Genomic DNA, 14118 nt, shown 5'->3' on the forward strand with positions numbered 1-14118 from the left:
CTGCTGCACCTCTATGTCTGTGGGAGAGTCACCTCATACTGCTTCTCTTCTTGTTTGGAAATCATCTTGAGTCTGTCTTTAATGGTAGAAAAAGGAAATTAAACTGGTTTCTCCAAATATTACTCTGGATCTACATATATTAGAGAGAAGACTTTTACTCATGGAGGCCTTAACTTTCCATCTGCATGGCTTTGATGAAGAAGGATAGAAATATTCCATGTCTCTTCTCAGCTTCATATTTAAGGGGAATCCCAGTTTAGAAACACACTGTTTGGCTGAACTCATGAATCCATGTCAGGCACAATGCAGATGATCTTCTCAGGCTAACTAGGAGTTCCGAGTCAAATAAGGCACCTGCCAAGTTTGTGGACACCCATGAGTACAATGATTTACTTGAATGATTTTCAGAGATATGTGTTACCTAGCAAATATAGTTTAAGAATACATTAATTTGATTTCCAACTACATGTTGAGGTGGGTGGACATCATTTGTGCCATATGCAATTGTTATATCCCAGGCATCAATGACACCCACGTGGAGATCCTGGAAAATGTCCTTGATGATGAGATATTGAATGTAACCATGAAAGTCACTGAATCTTTCTGCGTCATTATGCATCTCCCTGATGTTTTCTGTCTTGATGATAACCATAGTGTCTGGGCTTCTCAGAAGACGACTGAACAGCTTTGTAGACATTAAGGGCCCTTCAGATAAAAACATCAATGGGAAAAGGTCTGAAATTCTGGCTCAGAGAAATAACAATGACAGTATTCTTCTCCCCTCCAGTTCTGACAATTACCCCGGCCACGTTTTCCGTCTCTGACAGAATAGAGCAATGATCCAATCAAGGGGTAGCCATGTTTTTGCCACTGGATTTTGATATTCCTATCCAAATCCACAGCAACCTGGTGTTGCAATTTTCCAAATTCATGCAGATCCACTGACTTCAGTGCAAATGACCAATGAAAAAAGAACAGAGTTACAAAATTACATAAGATAAAAGATTTGGAGTTCAGCGTTATACTAATCATGTCTGATTTCTTACAGGTTTAATTGAGGACATAGTCTTGAAATTTTCTTGCACATTTAAAAGAGTTATACAAATGTGAGATTATGTTTGCCCTCTTGTAGAGCCATGCAGATTGAAATATACTTACGTTGAGAAGAACATCATTAGAGGATGATGCGTTAGGTTTTGTAATTATCATTTTTATATAATTTGTTGCTTGTGATCTGAGCTTAGTTCAAGATATTCAAAGCTACTAATTGGTGTTCGTTACATTGAAAAACTGAGTCAACTGATTTTCCCAACTAACCTGTAAATTCAAATAAAGCTGAGATTATAGTCTAATTCCTGTTTTCTTCCATAAGCATAAATGAAATTTAGTGTATAATCTTCAGTAACAATAGTAATATTACTCATTTATTAATTCCCCTACTATTTACAAAGGAATCTATTAGACTGATGGATTCATTCTCCTCAACTAAACAAGTATGTGTATTTTTGGGGGGGGGAGATAGAAAGCACAGATTTATTATGACAGTATTAAGACAACAAACAAGTGGTGGGTGGCAACACAAAGGTACATAGAGCCTGGTGGGTGTATTTAATTGTCATGTCATAGAAAAAGAAAACCAAGAGAGGAAGTCAAAATGCCCAAGATCAAACAGTTTGTGACAGAATTAATACTTAAAGTCTCCTCAATTTTTGTGAAAATTGTCTACATGATCTTGACCCTCGTAAAAATAAGCACAGCATATACAGAATAGGAAGCAGTCCTCTACCATTTTATCATATTTAAGCCATTAGCAGAATACAAAGGCCAGCTATTTAAAGCTGCAGTTTCTGAAGAAAATATGTAGTCAATGATTATTAATGTTTTGTACCATGCATCAACTTAGAAGGTCTATATTTGAAGTCTCAACCAGTGAGGTTGTAAAATAACAATGCAGAGGGATGATTGTGAGAAAATGTAAGAATTGTATTCTTCATTGTGTTTCCAAATAACTTCAATTTTCTTTTCCAAAGCAAACTCTGGGCACAGCATTCAACTTTTAACAAAATGTACAAGAGAAGTCTTCCTACCATGACTTAAAACATCAATTCAAGAGGGTAAGTAACTCCATAACCCAGTGTTTGGATGACCTAAGAGATCCACATTGTATACTGTTATTCTAAAGATTATCACCAGACCCTTAGTTTTGTAGCAGAGGGAAGTAAGGTAGTGAGGCACTCATCATTTACTAGAGGTCACAACTTAAAACTTTCCCTCTCTTGTGAATTCTTCTTGGCTACATTGGCTCACTTCTGGTAAGACAAATGTAAGCTTTTATAGAAAAGATCACAGTGTATTGTGAAGACTTTTGGTGCATTGTGAGTAAGAAGTATTATAAAGAAGATGCATGTCCCATAGTCCTTTCTCCCCTGAAATGAGAATGAAGTTCCTGAGAAGGATATCAACAATGGCTTCTACTCAGACTTACTTTTGATACCGGCTTTGATGTATTCCATCCACTGACGGATCATGGAATCTCCCAGCAGATATACGAGTTTTCCTGCGAGGCAGTCTTTCATTTCCACTGGAGCCAAACTGCAGGAGATGGGATTCCATGCGTTTTTCCAGACATGGCCACTGGGGATTATAGATGAGAATTCAGGGTTGCATTTCTCTTTCATTGGAACTGTTTCTTCTGTCAAAGAATCAGCAAGATAGGATCTTCTAAAACATCAACTTATTCATCAGTATTTGTTAAGAGATTTCTGAAGTATTCTCTTAACAGCAGTGTACTTAGGCTTGTTAATGTATTCCTCATAATGAGATAACTATTTTTCAGTAAAAATTTTCCCTGGTGTACTTTTCCTAAATGATACCCTTTAATGTTCATTTTAAAATCACATTTTTTCCAAGACAAAATGGGCTTTTGTTACAGTTAATTTGTCAGCCTCTTATGAATGCAATGTTCTCTAATCTTGCACAGTGTGAAAGCTCATTCATCCTATCATTTTAGCTCACTTTGCCCCCATATTTGTCACATATTCTTCCTGTGTCTTCAAATGTTTATTTGATGCCCCATCAAACTAAAATTTCTTTGAGTTAGAGTCAGGGTGATCTAAAAATATTAATAATTAACTTGGTTTGGATAGTAGCCAACCAGAATGGATCTATCTGTAGGTTGCAGAGTGCAAGAAGGCCATTTAGTCACCCTTTGTCACTGGTTTATTAAGATTCTGGGGGAATCAGATGTTGTGGTGGCAGGTTTTGGATGATGATTATTCATCATCAAAAGGAGCGGGGGTTTTTTTTTAGCCACTGATATGTATGTACCTGTATATTTGAAGTAAAAATACCATTTCTACTATCAGGTACATGTTTCTCCTTGTGTGTGGATAAGTATTTTAGAAATAAGCAAACTTTTAGTGATGTCCTTAGGGATACATAAAAACTTTTTGACTTAAATCATTTCAAATGGTTTTTGCTTTTTAAAAAAATTTTTACTTTTGAATTAGCATACAAGAACAATATGAGGGAATTTCATTGTGATAATTACATACGTACATATAGTTTACCTTGAACATGCTAACAACCTCAATTATATTACATATGTTTGGTGGTTTCCTTATGCTCTTCTTATTTGTATATATGTAGTGTACTTGATCCCCTTCACCCCTCAGTATCCTTCCTTTCTCCCCCCCACTGTTCCCCGCCTGATATCCCCACATATATATTCACATCTTACCATCATCATCATCAGATGGCTTTTAAAAGGCAAATCAATAAGAAATTAGTAAATAGAAATGTAGGAGTTCTACCTTGCAAAAAAATGGTTGGAAAGGTGACAAAGATCGGGAGGGAAAATTGTAATGAATTGACTCTTTGATGACAAGATAGAAACCTCTAGATGGTTATTCTTTAGCTACAAGTGATGTGGGAGGTCATGATGAGGGTGGTGTGGACAGGTGGGGGATGAGGTGAGTACTGGGCAATGATTTGGAAGTGTTTTTGTGTTCGAAGTGTGTTGTGTATAATGATAGGTAATCTGTAACCCCATGAGTAGATCAGTGATGAGATACATTACTAAGGCAGGTAGGTGATATCCTACTTTTTCAAACATTCACTCATATATGGACCTCATACTTTGGCCAGCCTTTGTTAAGGAAAGCTGATAGAACTCAGACACTGAGAAGTCCAGCAGAAAGAGGAAACCCTTTAAGTGGGTTTATGGTAAATATCATGCAACAAACACAGAAGCACTCACATTGTATTTGGAAACACTAATAACTTTAAATTTTGCCATAATCTTCACACCCACATTAGACCTTAAAAGGAAAAAAATATATAAATTAATCTGTGGCCTCAAATCAGAAAAGTTTCAAAGGAACGATTATACATTGCTTCTGTTATTTCTTAGTGATAAGCTTATTACTGTGTCAACAATTTCAGACCATTTAGTGAATTTTCATTCTTTTGCCTCTTAGTTCATAGGATACAGGTACCCAGAATATATGCAAGTCAATTTATTGACATGCAGAAATAACCTATTAGAGCACTCACATATATTTTCATTCACTTTTAGCTTTATTCTCTTTCATATTTCTCTTTTTTATTTTTCTCCTCTCTCTCTCTCTCTATATATATATATCCATATATACTATATCTATATCTATGTATGTATCTATCTATCTACCTATATATATATATATATATATATAGAGAGAGAGAGAGAGAGAGAGAGAGAGAGAAGATTAAATACTCAAAAAGTTTGGATACTACAAGAAGTGAGCATCAACCATTGTTGAAGTCTGTCACTTTTTCAGAAGCATCTGCTTCTATAGCTATTGAAGACATCCTGGCCCTCAGAAAGTCCCCACTGTACTCCTTCCTGCATCCCACATGGTCCCTTGCTTCCAGCAGAATGTGCAGCTGGTCCCCTCTGTACTAGGTGTTTTGAGGGTTGAGGATGGTGGCTGTGCTGTGTGTGGCACTGGTGGTGGTGTTCACATGGGTGAAGGGTCTGGGTGGGGTCAGTTAGTCTAGCTAGTTTCTCTAGGATCTTCCTGACTCTCAGTTCAGTGTCATTTGGTGAAACTGTTGGGTTCAGTGGTGCTTCAGGGCATGAGGACTTCATAATAAAGTTCCAGTGATGGAAGGAAATGGATAACTTGAATGCAGTCCGTATCAAAAATGACAAGAAATACAATAGAGTAAGAATTAAATAGAAAAAGTGCTTAATGTAATAATCTTTGATTAGTCAACTTTTATCTTTCATAGAAGAATAAGTGGTATAAAAATTAAATAACACTAGATTTGGAGTTCTTATATGTTTTTTATACAGAGTACTTTTGTTTAGAAACTCTTATTAGTGTTACTACAGTTTTCATTGATTAATTTATTTTGGAAGAGATAGCCAAACTCAATGATCCCAAAGGAGTTTTTAAAATGGTGGTTATAAAAAACTACCTTATAGGGCAACTGCACATACAAACTGTGTAAATGTTTTTAACTACATACTAGGGAACAAATGCTTATTGCTGTTTTATCTTTTATCTTAAAAACTAAAATTTAGTGAAAAATGATTATTCCTAGATAAATAAAAGCTAAGCTAATCATCACTACCAATCCATCTTACAAAAAATATAACAGAGTTCTTCAAACTGAAAGAAAATAGATGTTAATTAATAAAATAAAAACATGTGAAAGTATAAAGCTCATTGGCAAAAGTAGGTACACAATCAAAATCAGAATTCCTTAATAATGTAATAGTAATATGTAAATCACTTATGTCTTTAGTACAAAGGTTAACAAACTGTTAAAATGATAATATTTATACCATTTGTTAAAGTATTATAATATAAAAAGATTGTGAATACCACTACAATGAAAACTAAAACACTGAAGAAAGAAATTGAAGACACTTGAAGATGGAAAGACTTCTCATGTTCACAAATTAACAGAATTCTGTGGAAATGTCTATACTACAGAAAGCATCCCTATAAAAATTCAATGCCATCTCTATAGAAATTCCAATGTTGGTTTTTACAGAAATAGAAAAATTAACCCTAAAATTCATATAGAGGCACAAAAGACCCTGCCAAAGCAATCATGAGCAAAATATACAATTTTGGAGGTATGACAATACCTGACTTCAAATTATACTACAAAACCATAGTAACAAAACAGCATGGTATTGACACAAAAACACTCACCTAGACCAATGGAATAGACAATAAGGTCTAGCAATAAGCCCACACAACTACAACATCTGATGTTCAACAAAGGTGCCAAAAATATATGTTGGAGAAAAGAGTCGCTTTGATAAATGTTGGGAAAGCTGAATATCCAAATGTAGAAGACTGAAACTAGACCACATCTCTCCTTGTGTAAGAATTAATTCAAAATGGATCAAAGATCTTAATGTAGGGCCTGAAAATTTGAAACTACTAAAAAAACACAGAAAAAAACCTTGAAAGTACATGCTTAACTAACACCCTTCTTATCATGACTCCAATTACTCAGGAAATAAGAACAAGAGTTGACAAATGAAATTGCATCAAATTAAAAAGCTTTTACACAGCAAATGAAACAATTACCAGAATCAAAAGAAAATCTACAGAGAGAAGGAATTAATATCCCTAGGATATAAAGGGCTCTAAAAATTAAACACCAAAGAACAAACAATCCAATTAATAAAAAGACAAATATATTGAACAGAAAAGTACAAATTGATAATAAATACATACAGAAATTTTCAACATCCTCAGCCTTAAAATAAATTCAATTCAAAACTATACCGAGCTCTCACCCCAGTTGTAACAGCCATCATCAAGAAAAGAAACAACAACAAATGCTGGTGAGGATGAGGGAGAAAAGGACCATTTTTTTACACTGTTGATGGGACTGTAAATTAGGGCAGTTACTATGGAAATCAGTGTGGAGGTTCAAGAAAATAAAAATAGAACCACCATATGATCCCGCTACACCATTCCTGGGCATATATCTGAAGGAATGTAAGTCAGCATATGGTTGGGATACCTGTATACCCATGATCATGGCAGCACTGTTCACAATAGCTAAACTGTGGAATCAGCCTAGGTCCCCAGAAACCAATGAATGGATAAAAATGTGGTATATATGCACAACAGAGTATTAGTCAGCCATAAAGAAAAGTTAAATTGTATCATTGGCAGGAAAATGGATGTAACTGGAGATCATTATGTTAAGAGAAATAAGCCAGACTGAGAAAGACAAATATCACATGTTGTCTCTCATATGTGAAATCTAAACCTTAAAAATCGAATATCAGGAGTGTAAAATGAGAATTGCAGGTGGGACCCAGGAAGGGCAAAGCAAAAGAAAAGGGTCAAATGGGGGTGAATATAATCCATGTACTTTATATACATGTATGAAAGTACAGTAATAAAACCTATTAAAAGTGTTTTGAAAAGGGGGAGGAGGATAAGAAAGCATAACAGAGGGGGTGAATTTTGTCACAGTATATTAAATACCTGTATGGAAATATCAGTGGTGGGCTGGTGGAGTGGAACAAGTGGGAGAGCACCTGCTTACCAAGCATGAGGCCCTGACTTCAAACCCCAGAACTGCCAGAAAAGAAGTATCATAATGAAACTCCTTTGTACAATTAATATGCACTAATATAAAACAAAATAAAGTACTAAGAATGTTAATGATAAGCTTTTATTGTAAGCACCCTCTTGAATATTTATTTTTCTAGTAAGTGTTCTTAGACGTTGGGCGCTTGGTGATTTGACTCCCTAATTGACAGTGCTCAGACCTTTCTTTGTGGCTTTGGCTGCCTTGAGTGAAAGACTACCAACCAAGCAGACAGCCAGACTGTTCTCACGCCAGCACAAGTTATTCTGAACATACTACAGACTCTTTGAGAAAAGTACAAAATGACCACAGCCACTCTGAGCCCAAAGCATGACTGTCTCCTGAAGGCACCACACCAGCAGATAATTTGCATTGGAGTTCATGCTACCATAAGCCTTAGAAAAATTCTATACACCTAGAGACATTTCCATTTAGGTCAGTGGACAAGCACTTCTCCTGGTGGCTCAGCTGAATACCTGCAACTATTGCAAACACAGTCCTTATTTTGCATAAGGGACTGTCATGACTGTGATGCCATGATTGGTACAAACAAAATCTTTCATTTTTGTACATACCATCACACCTGCTTTCGGACTATAAAAGTAGGCTGTTTTAGATGACTTTGTGACCAACTGAAAGACACCTTCCTTGCTGTAGTAGAAAGCACCTGTAGTTAGTCCATCTACTTGGGATGTAGAGACAGGGCAAGAGTCCTGCTTAGACACCAAAGAATTCAGTTGGAGAAATGCAGGTAGACAGCACTGCTACCCTGATAAATGCAACGGTTTCTATGGCAGCAACAAACTTGGCAGCTTAACCTTTGAAAGGCAACTGGATGGATGCTCTGGGACAGAAGACTAAACCAACAATTCAAATAAATTTCTATAAACAAAAAAACCAGAAAAACATGGAAACACATGAAATTTTTATGACTGTTGATTATTTTTATCCTTAGACAAGTTACTCCCAGAACTAAATCTTGGTTCTCCCAGTTGCCCTTGGTCCCCCAGTTGCTGTCTTTGGCTTTGTTAGCTTGTACATTCCATAGAAGAGATGTTCCGTGGAGCCCCACCCCTAAATATAAGAAGCTGATCAGCCGAGAACCTGAAGCATGTTGGCTTGCTCATGTGTAGTGAAGTTGCTGTGGTCACCTCCTATTTCCCTATTCTAGTTCCTTAAACACAAAGAGCAGCTAAAACACTTCAGGAAATCTTGACACTGAGAACCATAGAGCCCTTCTAAAATAATTGATTTTCTAGCTTCCTTAATCCCTTCTGTAAGTATGTACCAGCCTTTCTTTCACACTGCAACCTTGAAAATAACTTTTTAAAACTCATATTGATTGAATTTTTAAAAAATATTTGTGAGGCTTTATCAATGTTTTTCTCTCATTTATATTAATATTTGCCTTTGGTCTGGAATTTCAAGTTGCCTTTTAGAATCAGATAGCTTGGACTGGAGATGTAGCTCAGTGGTAGAGCTCCTTTCGAGCATGCACAAAGCCCTGAGTTCAATCCCAGTAATACCAAAAAAATCAGATTGTTTGAATGAGACTCTTCTAAAATTTTCCACCCCTCAAAATTATTCTCCTGAAGAAGCACCTCCTACCCTGAACTCCCAATTTATACATAGACATTAAAGGCTTTTATACCAAAAACCACAAGTGTTACCACTTCCCCTCAATTTTGCAAATATTTCCATACCTTTAGTGTGAAGACTTTGTTCAGTGTCATAACTAGGAACTCCAGTGAGCACAGTGTAGAGGTTTATTTCTGAGACACCAGCATGGTACTGGGACACTTCCTTCCTGTAACCAAAACCAATGGAATATATAAGTTGCAGTGTGGATACTTTTGGCATGGCTTCACATCCTCTGTATGTTCCAGTTTAGAAATGTGAAGCATGCCAGCTCCACCTTAAGGAGGGGCCTAGATCACAAACTGCAACTCCAGGTCAAGCAGAGCGAGAAGGGAGAAATGAAATGCTGAAGTGATTCCAATGTCCTGGGACTTCAGCAGTCTAATTCTAGCAAGCATAGGATAAATGCCTGACAAGGAAAAAGTTAACAAAGCCAGGAGTTTGAATGATAGACATAGTCACCCATGGAGAGTTGAACTTCCTAGCTTCCATTAAGACCCAGTTGCCAGGATTCAAGTGTATATTATCTTGTGCACAGTACATACAAACAACTGTTGAATTGAACTGAAAGAACCTTAAATACATTGAAGTCAAGACAACCATATTGATCACAACTCAGACCAAGATAATGAGATCTTACTTTTATAGATTTAAGTCCATATAGCATTTGTACCCTTTTTATTTCATACACCCCTGGCATTTGAATTCTTGATATGATAGAAATGTTATCAGAAACAACAGGTGTCTGGGCCTCATACACAGGATCCACAGGAAGCATCAGCTGGTTACCCTGTGGCTCCATTCATAGGTCTCATTTATGCTGCTCCTCATGAGAGCACATCCATCGATTCTTCCAATCTTATTTTAAAAAAGCAAGAATCAAGATCTCGTTCATAAGGATCTTCCAGATTTTTATAATCCTTCCAACATTGATGGTCATAGTCTACCAAAGTAGCCTTAACACTAGTTCATTTCTTTACCTAATGACCATTAAAAAGCTGTTGGATCTGGGACTGCTCAGCTGTGCTCTAATGAACCTATCAGAAGAGAAAATATTTGCAAATGTTTGGCTTAGCTGCTTTTTACAAGCCTGGTGCCAGTAACCACCCAAGATAACAGCCTACTCTGAATCACACATATTTATGGCTTTAATTTAGTTGTGTAGATACTGATATTTAATGTAAAACTGTTATATTTTTATGAGGTAAGTATACTTGATATTCTTGATTTAAAGACTCAAGAGCACAGAAGAGAGTTTAAATAACTTATCCAGGTCATCTGGTAAAGTTTGAAATGGTGAGTCCTGTGTTCCTATCATTTTGATTTCTGATTCAGAGCACTTTCTATTACTCCAACACATATGATATGACCAAGTATGGGTAGCCATTGTACTTCATGTATTTATTGCCCATTTGCTTAAAAGAAAAGGTCCTTTTTAATCATATTTTCCTTCAAATGCTTCAAGACCGAGTGTGAGCAAGACATATGGTTCTTGTTGTTATTGTGTAAGATAGCCTTGCAGTAAATGTGTGTTTCTTCATGATGTTTGATTGAGTACTCTTCTTTCCACCAAAGTGTCATTCAACATGAGGGGTTTAAACATGGGAGCTTAGACTCCAGTAGGATAATGTAGCTAAGAGTTTGAATATAGCATATAATGTAGTATAGTATATCTGTGGAGAATGAGTAGGGTGAGAGACATGTTGGTCAGGGTCTAAAAGAGCCAAAGCAAAATGGGCAGCCCATCACCATCAGGTGAATCAAAGGGCAGATGTCAGGGAAAATACACTGAAGACTGATCCTCAGTTACAGAAATGGGTACTGTGGTTTCAGGAATCAAACAAGATGTACCCTATCACCAAGGAGGCTATACTACATGGTAGAAAGATTCATTTGCATGAGATGAATATATGGAGAGGATGTTTAGCCCTGGGAAGGTGAATGTAAGAAGTAGGGAAGATGCAACATCAAGAATGACTCAAACATAAACCCACACAGCTACAGCCAACTGATTTTCAACAAAGAAACCCAAAGTACATAATGGAGAAAAGAGCCTCTTCAGCAAATGTTGCTGGGAAAACTGGATATCCACATGTAGAAGACTGAAACTAGACCTCTGTCCTTCACCCTGTTTCAATATATCAACTCAAAGTGGATCGAAGACCTTAATATAAGGGCTGAAACTTTGAAACAACTCCAGAAAGTAGTAGGAAATACACTAGAGCATATAGACATAAGAAATGATTTCCTAAATAAAACTCCAGTGGCTCAGAAACTAAGAGAAAAATATGAACAAAAGGGACTGCATCAAACTGAGAGCTTCTACACAAGAGAAGAAATAGTCACCAGACTTAGGAGACCACCCACAGAATGGGGTATAATTTTTGCCAGCTACTCATCTGATAAAGGACTAATATGCAGACTCTTCAGGGAACTCAAAAAACTCAACCCCCAAAGAATCAACATCCCAATAAAGAAATGGGCACATGGATTGAATAGGGAATTTTCAAAGAAAGAGGTACAAATGACCAATAAATAAATGTATAAGTATTCTACTTCCCTGGCTATAAAAGAAATGCAAATCAACAGTACATTAAGATTTCATCTCACCCAAGTTAGAATGGCCATCTTCAAGAGCAAAAACAACAGGGGAGGATCTGGTGAAAGAGGAATCCTTAAACACTATTGGTGGAAATGCAAATTGGTATAACCATTATTGAAAGCAATATGGAGATTTCTTAAAAAACTGAAACTAGAACTTCCATATGATCCAGTGATACCACTCTTGGGCATATATCCAAAGGTATAAAGTCAGAGTACAATAGAGACACTTGCCCACCAATGTTTATCACAGCATGTTCATAATAGTTCAAGTTATTGAAACAGCCCAGTTGCCCTACAACTGATGAATGGATAAAGTGTGATGTGTGTGTGTAAAAAGAGGTACAAATAATAAAGAAATAATGGAGATTAAAGAGAATAAATTAAAAATACTCAATTAGAGCCAGGCAAAGTAATGCATGCTTATAACCTTAGCTACTTGGAAGGTGAAGATAGGAGGATTATAGTTAAAAGCTGACCCAGCTAAAGAGTTAGTGAGACCTGTTGTCAAAAACAAGTTGAGCATATTCATGCACACCTGTGGTCCCAGATACTTGGGGATGAAGGAATGAGGATCAGACACAAAGGTTGGCCCAGTCCAAAATCCCAAGACCCTATATGAAAAATAAAGTAAAAACCAAAGCCTGGGATAAATGACAGAGCAGTCTAGCAAACTCAAGGCCCTGAGTTCAATTCCCAATATTGCCAAAAAGTACTCAATTAACCCATTCAGGCAAAGCAAGAACGGAAAAAAAAAAAGAAATGGAACATAGAGCCGGGGGTGGTCCATGCTTGTAATACTAGTTACTCAGGAGGATCATGGTACAAGGCCAACCTGGAAAAATGGTTTATGAGACCTAATCTCCAAAATAACCAGAGCAAAAAGGATTGAAGGTGTGTTTCAAACAGTATAGCATCTGCTTACAAGCACAAAGCCCTGAGCTCAAACCCCAGTCCCATCAAAAAAAAAAAAAAAAAAAAAAACCCAGTCTTATCATAAAAAAAAAAGGAACATAGTGAGCAACTACCAAGAGAGCAGATTTAAATCCAAATATAGGAAGGGAGACCTGAAACTGAATTGATCTAATCCACATGTACACAAACTTTTGCTGAAAATATTCAGATTATGAATATTTTAGAAGTTGTAAAAAAGAAAATGAAATCATGTACTAAAGTGAACCTTGTGGTATTTGATTTGAACTTGAATTATCGGTAATGTGCTCATGTTTTTAAGGTATGCAGACAGTAGGTAGATATACAATAGATAGATAGACAGATAGAGAGACAGATGATAGATAGAGAGATAGATAAATACATACATACATACATAGAAATATTGATAGATAGATGATAGATAGATAGATTTTCATTTTTATGCAAAAAATAGGTTTGTACTAGGACATATATTTCTAGTTCTGTCCACTGAGAAGCCCTAGAAACAATGGCACCTAGTGCCCAGATCTTGGTCTCTAAATTCTCCAGTAAAGGAAAACAGAGTTCCTTGGAGGAGTGTTTTGTCAAGTCCAACTATTTGGCTGGGAATATGAGATGAACTGGAACATCTTTTAGTGCTATGAACTACTTAAAAAATAGGTGACATGCCAAAATGACATGGAGGCTAACTTGAAAGTGCTCCCAGTTACCAAAGTTGGAAAATAAGGATAGCAAAATAAGTAACAATAATTTTAGAACATGACCAATAGAATTTTGAAAATCCATTATTTCATTTTTATTTTTTAAAAAAAAGAATAAATAAATTGGGGAAAAGAAATATCTGTCTCCTACAGGATAATTCTAAGCCATAGAGTGGCAAAAGTAAATATAAAATCTCCAATAGAATACAACATCAATAATTGCTTTAGTAAAGATTGCTGATGAATCCTAAAATTTGTGAACCAAAGTTTGAGGAGAAACAAGAGTATTTTTACCATACTTTACCTAAGTTATATATAATATCTTAAAAGTAGAAAAAAAAAGCAGCTAGGTGTGGTGGTGCACATGGGAAGCTGAGACAGGAAGATCAGGAGTTCTAAGCCAGTCTGTGCTACAGAGTGAGTTCAAGGGGCTGGTGAAGTGACTCAAGTTGTAAAGCGCCTGCCTAGCAAGCATGAGTCCCTGAGTTCAATCCTCTGCATTGCCAAAACACAAAAACAACAAAAGAAAAAACAGAAAAGAAAAACAACAAAAGAGTGAGTTTAAGGCCAGCTACATAGTAAGAACCTGTCTAACAAACAAACAAATAAATAAAACACATAGATAGATAAATAA

General features: G+C 36.3%; 1 pseudogene; it reads right to left on the reverse strand.

The window, feature by feature from the left end:
- Positions 1-415: 415 nt before the first annotated feature.
- LOC109699285 (NXPE family member 4-like) lies at positions 416-4315 on the reverse strand (annotated as a pseudogene).
- Between the last annotated feature and the right edge of the window lie 9803 nt (positions 4316-14118).

The sequence above is a fragment of the Castor canadensis genome, chromosome 2 (assembly GCF_047511655.1).
Source record: "Castor canadensis chromosome 2, mCasCan1.hap1v2, whole genome shotgun sequence".
NCBI classification, from domain to species: domain Eukaryota; kingdom Metazoa; phylum Chordata; class Mammalia; order Rodentia; family Castoridae; genus Castor; species Castor canadensis.